Source organism: Haemaphysalis longicornis, unplaced genomic scaffold (assembly GCF_048455015.1).
Source record: "Haemaphysalis longicornis isolate Haplotype H1 unplaced genomic scaffold, Haemaphysalis longicornis Haplotype H1 scaffold_5, whole genome shotgun sequence".
NCBI lineage: Eukaryota > Metazoa > Arthropoda > Arachnida > Ixodida > Ixodidae > Haemaphysalis > Haemaphysalis longicornis.
Genome location: NW_027526385.1, coordinates 28,628,595 through 28,646,149, shown reverse-complemented (window position 1 = coordinate 28,646,149; position 17,555 = coordinate 28,628,595). Strand labels below are relative to the sequence as shown.

Genomic DNA, 17,555 nt, shown 5'->3' with positions numbered 1-17,555 from the left:
GTAAGAGTTCATAAATGATGATTATGATGATCACGATCATGGTGATAATGATAATAATTCGGTTTCAGGGCTTTGACCACGGCAGTACCGCCTTAAACGCCCTGCTTTCCACGAAACGAAAGTGGTTTGTCTCGGCGCTCTGTTTCGCGCCATCTTTCTCGCGCCAGGTGTTCGAACAAGGCTTTCCTTCAATGTCAATCACGAACGCTCCCCCCTCCCTCGCTTCCGAATTGGAGCACGCTCCTGTCGCGCTATAAGAAGAGTCCAGATGGTCACAGCTAACCGAACTGCTTGCAGTCGTCCTGCCGAAACACAACTTTTGGAATATCCAGTGAAGAAGCCAGGTAAGAAACATTCCAAACCACCCTATCCATTTTCGGTTTCACAACTAAGCTTTAAAAAATAGGCGTTCGGCCCTCTTCATTGCACTTCCATTTTTCAGGATGAATTGAGGATCCCAGTGATTGCTTTTATTTGGTTTCACAGATTGATACAGTTATGTCCGACGTGCACGTTGAAAAAGAAAAGAGCAGGAACCTTTCATCCCATATGCTTATTCTGCAATTTTGAGCAATTAAAAAAGATTGGACACAACACAGAATTTCTGAGCACTAAAAATGGAGAGTAGAGAGAGAGATAGAACTCTATTGTGGGCTGGAGATATCAGCTCTGCTGTTGGCAGTGCTTGCTACGCCAAATGGGGTGATTACATTGCAATGAAGTGAACGTCAGAGATTTGGAAGGCAACAAGTAGAGAGAAAACAAAAGTTAACTAAAAAATATCACGCAATGAAATGCAAGAAAAAAACTCTAAATAACGTTTAGCAAAAAAATAGAGCGAAAGGAGCCCAGGAAGTGCAGAGCGCCTAACATGAAGAAGGAGTCAAAGCGTACATGACGACGCAAACGCCTACAGAAGTAGCCTTGCGCACAATGGAAGAATTAGAAAGTTTTGTCCAGTACAGAATCCCGCAAAAAACGCAGAAGAATTTTTTCCCCTAAAATTGAGTTATTCTTTTTAACCCTGGGTCCAAGAAAGTGACACAACTGAAGGCTTGTTCCACGTCGTACACGAGACAGGCAGCTAGTCGCTGTTACTCGCGCAGCGGCAAATCGCGGGCATATACACGAGTGCTCGATAGTCTCCAGCACAGCGCACGTGAGGCACAGTGGTGAATGCTACCACCCTATTTTGAACTTCAAGCTTCACGTATAACCCACGTTGAGACGCAAACGATGCAGTACACCTTCAGACGCTTTGGTTAGGTCCGGTGGAACACAAAATTTACGGAGACGGTTAATTCCATGCTGAGGTGGATATCCACTGCGACGGTGCTGCCACTTCAACGCTGGCTTGCTCCCACCAGTTTAATAAATAAGGGCACAACCATCCTCTCGAGAGAAAGGGAGCTGCGTCGTGTTACGTAGAGAGTGACCAGCGCTGGCGGCTGCATCAGATGTAGTAGTTCCTTATGTTCCCGAATGACCAGGTAGCCATTGAAGCACGATGTGTTGCCCCGGGCACACTACCGCTGTGTGGATTTCCCTGATTTCACACACAACCAGACTGCAGTGGTTGCACAGCCTTCTCAGAGCTTGCTAAGCATCCCGTGAGTCTAAGAAGATTAGCCATCGCCGGGCACGATGTGCACCAATGAAATGAAGGGCAGCCCTTACAGCCACTAGCTCAGTAGCGGTGGATGATGTTGTGTGGCTCAGTTTCTTCTTCATCGTGCACTGTGCCGACGGAATCCACACGCCAATGGCAGATGATTTTGCGGTCACTGAGCCGTCCGCATAAACGTGCGTGTGGTCTGCGTACGCAGTAAATATATATTCAAGTGTGAAAAACTTCAGTGCAGGTGCGGGCATGAACGACTTTTTGCTTATTCCGGGAATTTTTGTTATTATATTCCATGGTGCCAGTATCCACGGTGGCAATGCTGGCTTGACAGGTCACTGAGAATTTGCTTGAAGCAAGTCTTCTACTTGCGAGGCAGTGATGGCTGCCAGATGATGGGCATGGCACCGAGTGACATGGCGTAGACACATGCAAAGGCACTCTTGATGTTGAAGCACTGACGCAGAGAGGCACCGAGCTTTCCGCAAAGTTCTAATTGTGGATGTGCGTTTGTAAAGACCCAGGCACACGCGTAGAACTCTCGTCACCACTGAATCGATAACCTTCAAATTTGTAGAAGACCGTTTATGTAGGGCCGGCAGGCTGTAGCGGAAAAGGCCGAGAAAGAGCGCTTGATAGAGCCTAAGCAGAGAGGACACGCAGCATCCCCAAGATTGTCCACTCAGCATGCGCCAAATGCGGACGAAAGACAAAGCCTTTCTTTCAGCGGCCGAATAGGGGGAGTCCAAGACATAGAGCGGTCAAAGACTACACCGAGAAATTTGTGGTGTATGACATAGGGTATTTGCGCACCTTCTACACTGAGCGTATATCGTGAGACTTCACGCCGTGTGAACGCAATCGCTGCACACTTCTGACGGGAGAAGATCAACCCGAAGCATCTGAGGTGCTTACGCATCAGCACGATCGCTCTCTGAAGTGCGGCACGAATGTTTCGGCGGTTTTTGCCTGAGACCCAGATTAAGATGTCATCTGCGTACAGCGAAATATTGACGCCGTGGGGAAGATCCGCTGGCAGGCGTATAAGGCATATGCTGAAAAGAGTCGGACTTAAGACGCCGCCTTGAGGAACTCCATGTGTAACAGGATTCTCGGTCGTTGCGCCATCACCTGTGGTAGAGGCATTGACTTTTGCGCTCCTTCGTTACGCAACGCGACCCCAAAAACACAAATATGCTATAATGTACGAGGAACAAGAGTAGGACCAAACATTTCGAATCCGTTTTATAATTGAGAATTCGTTTGTTTTCGAAATGTTGCAATATTTTGTGAGATAATAAAGAACTATACATACTTAGTGTAGAAGTGCGAAAGGCTGGTCTGGAAGTGATACGCCGTCCTAGTGCAAAATTACTCCACGTTCCATTCTGCAACAATGCATCGGTGGCCTGAACACTTTAGCCGGAAATACAAAATATGTTATAATGTATAAGTAGCAAAGGTTAGGGCCAAATATTCCGACTCTCTTTTCTATTTGGTAATTGGTTTGTTTTCGAAAAGCTGCAATATTTTGTATAAGGTAACTAAAGAGTAACTTAGTCTACAAGCGCGAAAGGCGGTTCAGGAAATCATAAATGGTGCAAGTGAAAAGCACTCCATGGCCCGTTGTGTACCAATACATTGGCGCCATGATTACCGTATGGTACCAAAAAAGGAATCGGTGACTGTGCGTAACGATCCGAAGGCGAGCTACTGCTTCCCGGACCTATTTAGCCATTGAAGGAAAAATGGCTTCCTAGTGAAACGGCAAAGAAGTGGAATGACAAGGGCGGAACGACAAGTGCGGAACGGTAAAAGTGGTGATGATATCTAAACAGGGCAAACTTCAGATAAAAAATCTCAGACAGATTTTTCTTACGTCTTGCCTGGGTAAGGTAATAAAGGAAGTCGCCCAAAACCGGATCAACAGCTACATGAACGACAGCAATGTCTTTTGTCAAACGAAGATCAGATTTGGCCAAAACACACAAACCAAAAGGACTCAATACTCAAACTCTGGGTGTCGCCAACGAAGTGATAGAAAGTTACTTAAGCACCTCACCACAGCTTGTACGCTCTGGAGAGGCTAGTTAAGATTTTTTAACAATTAAGAGAGGTGTACCTCAAGGGTGAAAATTGGTTCCTCTATTCTTTTGGATTGTATTGTCACGAAGTAACGACGAAATAGTTCTCGAAACATAGCGCTGTGGTGTTTAAGAACTAGAGACCAGGAAGAAGCTGTGTCCGGCGCTCAGCCTGCGTCGGCTCTGTCTCACGGCCGACATCGTGTAAATAGTGCAAATACATCATGTAAATAGTGCAAACACAAGATGATACCAGATTCATGTTGCCTTCACGGAACTGCCACGTAACAATATTATTGACATCACTTTCGTTCAGCATTTCTTCAAGCTGAAAACGTATGCAGATGACAACAATACCATCTTCCATCCAACCGCAGAGGCTGCTTTTCTGATGGAGGCGAAAAGCAAAAACGCCCGTGTGTTCGAGATTTCGGCGCACGTTAAAGATCCTCAGGTGGTCAAAATTAATCCGGAGCCCTCCACTACGGCGTGCCTCATCGCCTACGTTGCGCCAGCGCGTTAAACCCTACAATCAATCAATCAATTAATCAATCTTCCATCCAAATAAAAAGAAACGTTAACCACTATATTTCATCGCTTTCCTTCGGGCCACCGGAAAATGAACTGCATCAAAGTTCTCATACGGCAAATCATGGATGGTTTCACACAATAGAATGATAAAATACGCCAGACGTAGCGGCAACGTTTGAAAGGGTCACAATCTGCAGAACAAAGGAGGAAATATTTTCAAGATTTTGGTTCAACAAAAATTTATCATGGAAAACTCCCATTGAAAAATTAGGCAACAAACTCGCTAGAACTGTTGAAATGCTCTACCAAATTGTGCACGTCATTCCACTAGGTAGTAAGACGACTCCTTAACACACTTGTTTTGTTCCAAGTATTGCTATGGTCTCACTGCTACGGGGAGATTGAATTTTTTACAATGACAAAAGCAATTGCCCTGGACAGCTAATTACAAAGGCCGCGTCAGCGATATGCGAACGCCTCCACTGTGCAGTCAGCACTACATGCTCGAGCAGATCGAATGTATTACTTTAAACTGCCGCAAGCTATAAAAAAATAACAGCTCGTAAACAGTGAACCCAACGGAACGTAGAATTGCTCAAGGCGTTCAAGTCGGTATACTGCAAGAACCAGAACAAATTATTAAAAACAAGTGCTGTCATATCAAACCCTCAGAGTCCTAAACAAACTATTTGGTCAAATGGCATCAATGTCTACATTAAAATTTTACCACAAAATTAGGAGATATACTCCTGAGAGACATTTGCAGTTCTTAAGTACAAAAGTACTGTTTTTGTGTTTCGCATTTCTTTCGCTTTATTTTCTTTCCTTTTTCAGTTTTTTAGGCTTTCCAGAACTACAATTCCGTAAATAAAAAAACTGCCAGCCACTTCTCTCAGTAGGATATGTAAATATATAGCTACCTGGGTCATTCCGTATGCGTGTAATACCTTTTGCAATACAATTCCTGGTGTTTGTACTCGCCGTTGTAAACCCTGCGTCCTATTTTTGTGGTAATTTTCGAGATGTTGCTGGCGCAGTTTGTTGAATCCCATTGCTGTATTGATTGTCCAACTCAAGTGCACATGAGTGTATTTTATTTATTTATTTTTTTTATTCAGTACCCACAGCGCCTGTGGCATTACAGTGGGGGGTACAAGGAAATATACACTAATCAATGCAAGTGATTTACAATAAATGCAGAGTCAAACTTAAACAACATAAACAACTTGAATACACAACTTGAATGTTACTACAAATTGGGTCATAACATGAAAAAAAAATACATCGTTAGACATGACTGTCACAGTCTCTCGAGGTAGCCGATTCCAATTCGATATGGTCCTGGGGAAAAAATACTTTCTTAGAACATCTGTTTTACACTTCATTTCTCTTACCTTATTCACATGATCCAAGCGTGAAGAGACATAATCAGGCCTAAAAAAGTATTTTTCTCGCTCTATGGCAGTCCTGGAGTGAAAGATATTATGAAATAACTTCAGCCTTAGAGCCCTTCCACGTTCTTCTAATGGTTCCCATCCAACAATCTCTTTCGCACGCGATACACTGAAATTCCTAGTGTAATTTCGGAACACAAAACGGGCCGCTAAATTTTGCACTCTTTCTAACTTCTGGATGTCATTCTTTAGCCAAGGGTCCCATACAGTGCAAGCATAATCAAGAATAGAGCAAACATTCATAATACACAGTAGGTGCTTAGTTGTAGCAGAAGAATGGCAATCTTGATGTACTTTAGGATTGTCGTTGGGTCATTTTTGAGTCGAAGCAATAAAATGCCACCGCCTCGTTTTTTTTTTTTTTTTGTTCTGGCGAAAAGTTCCCACAAGTATCCAATTCAAAATGGCACTTCTTCGTTATATGTCTGCCATGTTTCCATAAGCAACAACAGGACAAGCCCTGCTCTACCAGGCCGAAAAAACTTGCCAATTTGTCCTTCCCTATTTTTACACCCCGGCAATACAATGTATCAAGTACAAGGTATTCCGTCATGGTATTCCAATATTTTTATTGCGATATTATGCCTTATGACATAAAGCCTACATTACATGTATAAGCGAACTCACGTTTCGCGGAGAAACGCAAGGAGGCAGTGGTGGTGGGGTCCTTATATTCACCGATGGACGTCAGGTGGTCTGCCGGGGTGGAGGCATGTGCCCCGAAGTTGTCTCGTTCTCGCCTCTTCGAATGAAGGGCACACGCACACCAAGTGTTTGGTATCAGCATCTTCGACGGGAGCCGAGGAGAGTTCTGCATTAACCGGGCATGATAGCGTGGTTTCGATGATCGGGTCACAGCAGGAGAGAGGGCTACAACAATACGAAGTCTTCGCAGCAAGACCTCCTCCCAGCAAGTGCGCTTACTCGGGATGTCCATTCCACACGGTGGAATTAGAGCACCTGTGGCGCGACGGAGAATTGCAATATTTAACACTGTTATATCGCTATATGTAGAAGTTCCACATCGTTCACTAGTAAATTGCTTCCTTAAGGCCATACAGGGCTAGCAAGCCTATTTGAGATTGTTAAACGAATGGTTGATATCTCGTAAGCAGAAACTCTTCGTACTAGCAGTGCGCTTTGTGTTTGCAGGCATAGATTCTTCCATTTCGCATCCAGACGGAGCGCCAATTAGAACTCTTACTTTCCGTCAATTGCGATGCCCAAAAGATTTTTCGAGCTTTGGCGTAAATGATAGTTTAGAAAATGTAAGCCCCCTCTTTTGGTGCCTCTACCAACTTCAGCAGAACTAGCTTGTACGTGACTACCATCGACTTTGGCTTAATTAGTACCATTACCCAAAGGAAAGCTCACACTGGCGTTTGTGATCCGTTTCTTCCTAGCTTGATCGATCACCTCATTGTGCTTCTGCCTGATTTCCCACTCTACTAGGCGCTCCTCTTTTGTGGATTGCGTGTAAGCGCGCTGCAGCACGCCTCCCTCCACAAAGATGAAATGGGTTATCCCAAAACTACCCCTATTTGGCTAAATATTTTACCAACGTCTGGTTCATTTGCCTCTACGACTCCTTTATTGTTTTAAGTTGCGTATACGCTAATACTGCTCACATTCTACCAACCGCTTTTCCAGTTCGGTTATTCGTTTTTCATTTTCTGAGTATTTCTCTCTCAGACACTCATTTCGCCCTCCCAATTCCTGCTTTCCCTTGAGAGCAGTAGCTGCATCTTGTTTGAATTTCTAAACTTTGGCATCGATACATTTATTACGTTCTTCAGTTCTCGGATCTCGTTTCTCAGGTCAGTGCTTTTGTTTCGTGATTCTGTCAGAGCCACCTGCATTTTTCGGCGTAGTTTGTACAGGCGAATTTCGGTCTCCGGTCAACACGATCGCCGCAATTATAACAATCACGATTATTTCTCAATCGAAGCATCACTTGGTAGTAACAGCAGCACCATGGAAAGAAACTAGAAAGAAACCATCGAGTAGCAACCCGCTTGCACAGGTGCAACAGCCCGGGAGAAAGTTCATCCTGGCACTGTCACTGCTATTAATGCGGGTTGTTCAGCGCTGCCTCGCATTTATGGCTTCCAACAGTGGGACATGCCACTGCGCAAGACCACCCTTGTGTCCGGCCGTTCATATAATGCACTTATGCAGCATGTTTCGTCTTCAGTTCCTTAAAGAGGCCATGAAGACAAAACACATGCTTCGTTCATTCGAAAGATTCCCTCTTTGGAATCATACTGACACCTCTTCTAACACAGACTTCGCTCAAAGAACCTATACAATTAGTTAAAAAAGGAATGGCCATGCGGCCCACTAGCTCATTTCCCGGCAGACAACATATGATGTCATACCAACCAGCCCTGTGACTGGCGATGGCCGGCGAAAGTAAACGCAAATGAGGCACACCTTATAAGCTTTCTGAACGAGTGTTTCGCACTTAAATATAGGGCACATTCATTTTATAGCAGTAATAATTGAGGATAAACAGTGGAAGTTACGAAAGCCCACGTAAACATAGAAGTACCGATGCGTGCTGTTCTTTCTAGCTGCAAAGCAGTTACTCGCTTTCGACTAGCCTTACGCGCACTGGCCGATTGGCGTAAGCGACGTTGTCTTACGTGACCCTGTTTGTCGAGAATATTCCATGTCTCACGAAACGATTACTTTCTACAGTAACAAAAACAAGACAGGTGCGAATACGTTCAAAAAACAAAGCAACAGCAGACAACGGTCCGTGCATGAGTATGGCAGCACCATGTGGGAAGACTGACGGCAGGCAGCGCTTCAGCCGAATCATGCAGTGCAAGGTTGTTTTTATACAGTGCAAGGTGTTTGTAAAACTTTTAACCTTAATTGATCATTTGCTGCCGGACACGCGCTAGAAGCACTATAAAACACGAAACCTTTCGAATAAAACAAATTTGTTTTTTTTCTCATGGCCGCTTTAAAAGCCATATTCCAGCGCTGAGTCGTGTGCAGCACCTGCGCGGGCATAAGGGCTCTACACGGAAATTCCGATCAAACAGCTCCTGCTCAAGAGCCAGGAGTTAGCAAGCTTTTCCTGTCGTTGTCACTGCTGCAAATCATTAACGCAATATGCACCATCTTTTAGCTCTGCATAATTCAGAAACACCTTTACGTCGGACGCGTACAAATGTTTACCTTTGTTCAACTTATTGTAAATGTGCCTGCTCTTCCTTCAAGCTCAACATGAAGCAGTGTCTCCTCTTCTTTGGGGTCGCTGCTGCCGTCATGGTGAGGTGAGTAACGTGTACACGCCTGTTTCTTTCCAAAAAAACGTAATTCTAAATCCCTGAATGAAAGCAAAAACTGTGCACAAATGACTTGAGCGAAGCTACAAGTATTCATTGACTTTTTTTCGGTCAGCAGGTATCTGGTATCGACAACAGCGATTGGCTTGTATAGTTCACTGCGGCCGCGTGTACAGCGAACGCATATTCTTCCCACTTGACCAAATTATACACCGGTGTTAAGCTTCTAAAAAACACGCAAAGTTCCTTTTCTAATTAAAAGAAAGATAGTTAAACCGCGAAGCGTGTCCTCGTGCAACCCAAGTCAAAGCCAAAGTCCAAAATCTAGTCTCAAGTCCAAAATCCAAACGGCCACAGTCCAAATCCAAAGTGTATTGCACCTCAGCCAAAGTTGAAACCCAACGAACAACCCCACATCACCAAACAAAAACGAAGTCCAACCATGCTCAAAAACTTTTGCTCACCACATCATCGCTAACCGTGCCTACTGCCGAAACCATATTTTTGGTGTTTTGTGAGAGGTCCTTCAGCTGTCCATTTCATCTCTCTGTTATGTTATGTGGTGTATGATTGATGTACCCTTTTTGAAACCCATTGTGAAAATTGTGTTGCCCTGTGGTGCGTTTTGCTCTGATATCGGCGCCATCATTGAGGCATACAAGGCACCGCTATAAAGAGTATGTAATAACGAATCAGCGACTCAACATTTTTTAAGGTGGTAGAAACAAATGTAATATTAACTTTGGTGTTTGTTGCAGTGGTATTTTGAAAAGCTTATTCAATAAAGTGGGTGTTTCACAACACAATACCAAAACTTCCGGGATAAAAAGTTTGGTATGATGTGTTATCGTTTCTTTTTGCTATCTATTTCACCAGAAGCACCAGCACCCAATTGTCTTCATGGTCATAGCGCAGAGTAAAAAAGCATAAAAGGAAACAACACTAATCTGAAAGAAAAAAAGGGCGAATCTTTACTCCTATGAAAACCGAAATGAATTAAAGAAAGCACGCAGACATGAGTGCTTGGTATGTTTGTTGGCGCGTCCAACCAATTCCAATGTACTTAAACAGCAGCCCTGAGATCTCGTTCTTCTCAATGTTGCACCGGCGCACATCCCGTCGCGGAGACACCAACTTTACGCAAGAGAATTCAAAACGCAAGCAATACAAGCACTGTAAATAAAAGAAGATAATGAACAATAAAAACCAGCTATTCAATAAACATTATTGATTGGGTCAACCGCAAGAAGTATAGCGTAAAATATTCAAATATAACATCTTCCTATGATGCTTTATCAAAATACCCTAAAGACCACCAGAAGCCCTTCGGCATGAAGACGAACCAGCACTGGCGTAAAATAAAAATATTAGTCACAAAGCCCGATTAGTTCAGGTAAATTTATCGGAAACACATTGGGGTATCGATATCAAGGTGCAAGACTCAGGTTGAATATTTAAAAATAAAATCGTAACAGTTTATGTAGTGGGTGTATGAGTAACAATTCAGTGGCAGGAGGCTCGTCATTCCACAAAGAAACAGTTGCTTAAGCCGAAAGACTTGTCTTTTTTTTCCCATAGCAGCGAGTCATACTGAACTGGCGTTAGTGCAAATTATATTCCGCCCGCACCTTTCAAAAATGAACGCACCACTTAGAGACTAAAACAGAGGCAAACCTACGTGCAAGGCATCTCACGCTATTTCTCAACAAACACATCTGGCTGGCATTTTCTTCAATAAGCTGCATTTTACCTCTTTATTCTGCATTGTTTTTATTCCCGTTGCGTTAGTTTGTGTTGTGTCAGACAAGCAGACGACTTTAACGTGGAGCCCGATTTTGTAATCCTCTCAGGCCTTTAGTGGGCAAATAAATGAGATGACATGACAGAAAGAAGGAAGCTTTCTTAGTAACTGCTCCATCACAACAGCAATAATTTAAACGCAAGCCCCCGAAAAAGCCCCACAAAATCATCGGGAAGCAATTTGAAAGTCCCTACTAACCTTTTCATTCGCCAATCTTTCATAAGATCAGGACATGTCCTGGGCTGTGTTGCGCATGCGCAGTTACATATTCCTGTCGACTGCGCCAAATATAGGGCCACCAGCACAGCCCACTGATGAAATGGCAGCTTCCAGGACAAAGAACTTGAAAAGGTCTTAAAAACTTGAAATCGACAGGGAAACGGAAAAGAGCTGTTCCCACTTCTCGTAAATGTCACTGCTTCTCAAAACTACGTATTTTCGCACCGTCAGCGTTTCAGCATTATCACCACCACCCTGCAACGACATAGACTGCGAAACTAAAGAATGTGAGAAGCCGAAATGCAAGTGCGGCATCACCAAAGATTACTGCAAATGTTGCGACGTCTGTGTAAAGGTAGGTAGACCTCGCACAACACTGGCAAGTATTTCGATTTTGTGCACAGAATTCTGCGCCCGCCTTCATATAAAAAAAGGGAAATGTAGTTGTGAAGCTACGGTAGGTGTGAAGTGTCCAGACATTCCTGAGCACTGGCGCAGAAAATCGCCCACTAGTATCGTAAGGATAGAAACTTGATCGACAAGGACACCGCATTTTTGCGTTAAAAACTACGGTAGTTTGGATGATCCCGAGTGTCCCCGCTGCTCAGCCAATGACAACACCACACACGTTCAATGGAGCTGCCCTCGCTTTGCCGACTGGCTACAAGAAGCCCTCGAAAACGTATATTGGCAAGCCCACCGAGTTCTTCTAACTATTGGCGTTACATACGTGTTCCTAATACAAGCGAAGAACAATGTCTGCGCAATGTTCTATGGAACTAAGTTGATACATCCGGCCCCCACACTTCCTTTCACTTCCCACCTCATTAGAACCATTACTTCATTTTATTCAATTGCGGTATCCTACCCCTTTTCCCTACACATTGAAATCCACCAAAGCGTCACATGGTTTCGTTGTGCCCTGTGCAAATAGAAAACTTCATGTAACCACCAACACCAAAGAACATGAATAGTGCCGGAAATGGTTGCACGCAGCGTGGCCACCTGGACAATACCGACTCCGAAAGTGAAAAGGTAAACAAGCGCTTGAAGGTGGGCCACGAAACACAGACTTTACGCTTTTCAGCCGACTGTAATCAATTGACGCGTTCTACGACTGCGGAAAAATGAGCAGTTCTTGCAATGTTGTTTTAAGAGAAATGGCATGGCCGTTGTTGTTTGCACGAAATAGGCAAGTACGCATTGAAAGCAATGTTACGATCTAAAAAATGTGGCTGTTTCCTCTTCCACAGAAACCGGTAAAACACAAAATTTAAACGCGCCGTCACAGGAGCAGTACAATGTTTGTTGTGCATCGATATCAACTTGCACTTGGCTATTTATATTTCGTCGTTATGGCAGTGTTAGACGCATCAACGTTACACACTGTATTGCACGCGTTGGAGCATTGCGTAAATCCGACTCAAACCACAGGCGCTTGTAAGCCGTTCATGCAAACGAAACCAAAGCAGTTATCAGCGAATCGTTTTGTGAACACATGGTCAGCCGCAGCGAAAGGAGCGGCGGACCGCGTTACGTCACGAGCGCGACATCCGAAAGTGGGCTTCTCCGCAGCTTACGCTGCGCGTCCCCCGTACACGTAGGCGATCGAGGGCCATTGTATTGTATTGTATTGTATTGTATTGTATTGTAACTGTCGGCGCTCATTAGCGTCATGATGCAGTACTTTCTTCGCCTCTCCTAGATGGCAACACCATGTTATAGGAAGGTTACATGGAGGAAAGATGAGGTTAGGAGAAGCCCTGGCGTCACATTTGTGAAGCCACGCCCGCCATGTCGTTGAGCCCACTAAGCCCAGCCCTCTTCCGCATTCTCCTGTGCTGTTTCCGGTTTGATAACAGCTTTGCGGTACGAGCGGCTCGCGAAAGCGAACGCAGACGACGGGAGCATTGTTTGGGTCCGTACAGCACGGTGGTGTGCGCTACGTCTCAGCCGCGAAGAATTTCGCTTCGCTTCACAATGAAGAAACGCACATCAAGCAAAGCATCGACCGTCGCTCTTGCCAACGCTGAGCGGGAAGGCTTTTGCCGGCAGCAGCCGGCGGCGGCATCTGCTCGGTCTGCCGTTCTCGAGGTGACGCCAGCGCCGCTGCGGCCGTGATACGAGTTGGGGCCGCCTCCAACGGCGAAGTTTTCAAACTGACCTAATCTAAAAAGGTTTGCCGTAGCGACTGCGCTGTGTTGCAAGCGTAGCGAGGCAGCTTGAGTCAAAGCGCCGTACAAAATTATCCGTGGCAATTGTCCAAATTTAGCCGCCGCCGCCGTAAAAAACTAGGTAACGCTGTCTGTGGGCTCAAGAAAAATGACGTCACTTGCTCCATACTTTTCGCAATGCATTGGGATGCTAGGGGCCTTTCCTGGGTATTCTTTCTTCCATGGAAGGCTATAAGGGGCGTTTGTCGCACTATTCACGCGTCTGTTCATAGCGCAGTCGGGAGCGCGTTTCGGACCACTCATCACAGCGCAAGGGTTATTGGCTAGATTTCCGGAACCACCGCGTTAGTGAACATTTTTCTGGTGATGTAATTTCCGCGACGGATATGGCGTCAGTTTTATCTTGGGGGACGCCGGCATAAAACACTTTCGTGTTAAAACACAAAAAGCGCCTCCTGGCGGCATTACAAGCAGTCCAACTGTAAAGGAAGGTTCCAATAGATGCCGCGAGCAGTTTACGGTGGTATTATTGAACTGACTTGAGAAAATATCCACCGTGTTCACCGTGGCACGAGACGTAAGCGGCACTACATTAGAGGTGGGTGGGAAAGGAAAGGAAAGAGATACATTGACATTGAATGGTGGGGGAAGACGTTTGCTGAGAAGTGAGTAGATACGCAGCAAATGTCTTCTCTGACTAGTGTTATTGTAAGCTATTGTGCTCGATTACAATGCGCAACATGAATACAGATCCGGAAACACGTTACTTGACTATTTACCGGTTTTATTAGCGCGCTTTGTCAAGATGTTGCAACCTATCTGCGGATGCTTCAAAGTGACCACTTTGAATCGACCCGTGACGGTAAAGTTTACAAAAAAGGGATAGATCCGGAGATTTGGAGTAGACGTGCCGGATCAGGCAGTTCAACCAGTGGTTACTACGCGTTACGTATCCGAACAGCCCGAATTTATACAACAAAATAAATACAGGACTTTATATAAGTTTGTATGTAGGCTTCGCCAAGGTTTCACGTTGCTGATGCCTAATATATTGGGATGTATTAGTGCAGTAAACGCCCCTTTACATGATTTTGGAAGAGCATGATTATGTGAACAATCGAGAGAGCAACAGTAGCGTTTAGCAGGTGCCAGTATGAATTGATGCGATGTAAGGTTTCAATTTGTGAATTTGGAGATATGTATAAGGAGAGACTAATTCCTCATTAATAGTGTTAGGTGCCTAGGAGGCAGGAATCCGATTGACACGACGGCTGAGCAACGAATCATTCGTGATAGAGTTGTTCAAAGTCACAGCCTATATAAGTACCATCTATACTTGCCGTTCAGAGCAGTTTGCAAAACGGCGTGCAGTTTTCAGAAGAATTGATTCTGCATATCACATCGTCGTTTGCAATAATATTGAATTCAAACGAAAGAGGACAGGGGTGTCAGTAATTACATTATGAACCACAGTGGACCTAGCGCGGGACCCTTGGGTACTCCAGAAAACTGAAGTTTGACAGAATAGCTACAACTGACACATAGGTGAAGTGTATTTTAAAGAAAAAGAACATTTTTGCGTGTATGACTACATGAGAGTGAACGTTATATCAAACATCGATGATGAGAAGTACTGCTGAAGGCTTTTAAACAGTCGAAGAAAAGCGCGGTACCTTGATTCCGATGTGGAGACATAAATGAATACCTTGAATTATGTTGGTGAGCCATGCTTCACATAAGTATCGTCTGCGAGGACCCTGTTGGAATTTCTAAGCATGGGTGCCCTCCACGTATTTAGAAAGTAGGATGTCAATGCCCGATTTCAAGAATTCTTCAATTTATCGAGCAAAAGTTCGGATTCCCCCGCAGTTGCTCATAGGCTTAATGTTTTTATGAACTTGAAAAAGCGACATAAAACTTGCCGCCGAACGCCTATTTACCGAAGCATTGCGGGAAAAAGACGTTTCTGGCGTGTAGAATGTCTGGCAGTGTGCTCCCAGTGTAGGCGCGATACAACCGACGCAGCGGAGGCATTCTCATTTTAGTTTTTGCAAAACTAAAACCTAAACTGCACACAACCACCGACCGCGCATTTCTTTGCAGGCATTGGGTCAGTTCAACCAGATGGCGAAATGGGGGGCGATGCTTGATCTCGCGTGCGAGCGACCGATGGCAGCCTTAATCGTTTCCTCCGCTGCTTACGCCATGACCGGTTATCACCCGCTCCACTCTTTGCTCCGGTACCGTGTCCTTGAGATCTTCACGCATGTTATTGTGCTTTCTTCTGCTCTGCGTATTCTGTGTCTCCGAGGGATGGATCTTCCGAAGAAGAAACGAAAAGTAGTGGCCAGCTACAAGAAGTGTGTACTGCCGCTTTTCACAAAGCGCGCGCAGGCTATAATCATGACCTTTTTCACTAGGCAATAAATTTGTCGTTCTCTCGATTTTAGGAAGTTCCCGATTTAACGAAATATTTCGTAGGTCCTGGTGACTTCGTTAAATCGAGGTTTAACGGTACATACTTGGAAACGTGCATATTTAACAAGATAGAGGGTAGTTAAGGAGCGAAAAGAGATATCAAGATTTAAAGAATGGAAAGACATTTTTGTTTGGGAATTCTTCGGGTAAAATCTGGAAATAGATGTTATGAATTGTGAGTGGACAGTAGCGGAAAAACGCTAGCTGCATAGTTTAGCATCTTACTAGTTAAGACAATATTGTCGGAACTGGCATTATTTAGCCCGTTTTGTATAAGAAAATTCCAACCTCGCCGAATAGGTTTTATCCAATCGCTACCGAAACAATTAGTCTCATTTCGGGCATGGCATGATTTCTTGAGATGTGAAGGTGGTATGAGTGATATATTAATTTGTATTCTCGAACAATTTCCTGCATGTTTTTGCACGAATTCATGTTTAAGGAGTGCTTTACGTTATCACCCACTGCTAAATATGTTTTTCTTCAAGTTCACATGGTTCAACTTTTGCATCATCCTATTGTATCTTTATGAGATGGTTACCTAATTTTAGTGTCTAAATCATGTACTTTTCTTCAATAAGAGTTTTTGTTTTTTCCTCTTAATTTTGTTATGATGTTTCAATACCACTTTTATTGTCCCATTTCTTACTTACCCACTAGCATTTTTTTATTTCGTCTCGACTGCCGATTTATGTTGTCATCTGCTCATGTGTTCTGGTTTGGACATTTATTTTTTATCGGTGCGTCAGAGATAAAGCTCCGGGTTTTTGCGGGTTCCTAATGACATTTATTGATGGACATGAATATTATTACTCGGTAAAAACCTCTGCCAACTGTAATATAAAAATGACGAGTCAATTCCATCTTATCTGGCGACGTCATTTCTGTGGCGGATATGACGTCAGATAATCTTTGTGTAACCCGGCATAAAACACTTTCGTGTTAATATTACAAACAGCCTTGTGTGTGATGGATTAGCTGGAAACTAATTTGAGCATTGATTGTGAACTCACTGCATCTCTAATAATTTACATGACGTGCTGCCTATTTTATTGCATGCCATTCCCAGCCCATGCGCGTCCTTGTAGCCCGCTGTAGTAAAATGCTTGCCGTTCGCTACGTCGACAACCTGACAGTACTCGGCTACTGCCACAGGCAGCTCCAAATATTGCCACCTAAATACTACTTTTCTACCAGCGCCATTTTCGCAATAGCAGAGATAACCTCGTACCACGGATTAAGGACGGTGGCTAAAACCGTAGCTATATTTATTAGCGATTTGGCGACGTAGCGTGCGCTCTCATAAAAAACACATGCGCCAGTATGTTCTTACAGATTCACTTCTTGCGGTCTGCTACAGCTTATTTCCTAGTATTCAAGAGCTCGGGAGTTCGGGGAATTCTGATTAATGATCTGCCCAAACTTTATGTCCTCATACGCTTTGCACTTTGATTGTTACTCGCAGTGTCCTGGAGAGGAGTGCCTATACTGGGAAAATTGCACCAAGGGCCATCGTTGTGTCCTCCACAACAAAGACCCGGTGCTCACCGGTTACGGACACTGCAGACCCTCAAACAACACACAATTATTTCCTAAGAAAACAGTGAGAGTAAAATTGGGCCGTTTGTAACGTTGTTTACCGCCAGCAAAGAAATTAAAACGGAGCCTTCAACACTTTCACGTTTCATTTTTTTCTTCTACATTTGGTAGGCTTCGCCGTAATTAGATGAAGGAAAGTGGTTTGAAAAGTTCCGTCTTGAAGCTAACAATTCTAATACTCACTGATGGCGATGATCCAGTCATCAAAAAGCACTCCAAGGAAGCCAAAGTTGCACAATTGGTTCCACAAAATGATGATGATGGTGATCTGCGAAGCCACATAAAGGTCTTCACT

The 17,555-nt window shown here is 44.2% G+C and overlaps 1 long non-coding RNA gene across 1 annotated transcript; it reads left to right on the top strand.

Annotated features, from left to right (window-relative positions):
- The first annotated feature begins 262 nt into the window (after window positions 1-262).
- LOC144139128 (uncharacterized) lies at window positions 263-17,320 on the top strand. Its single transcript, XR_013316063.1, has 4 exons — window positions 263-344; window positions 8,922-8,977; window positions 11,241-11,364; window positions 17,127-17,320. It is a non-coding gene; the product is annotated as an uncharacterized LOC144139128 (long non-coding RNA).
- Window positions 17,321-17,555: the final 235 nt, after the last annotated feature.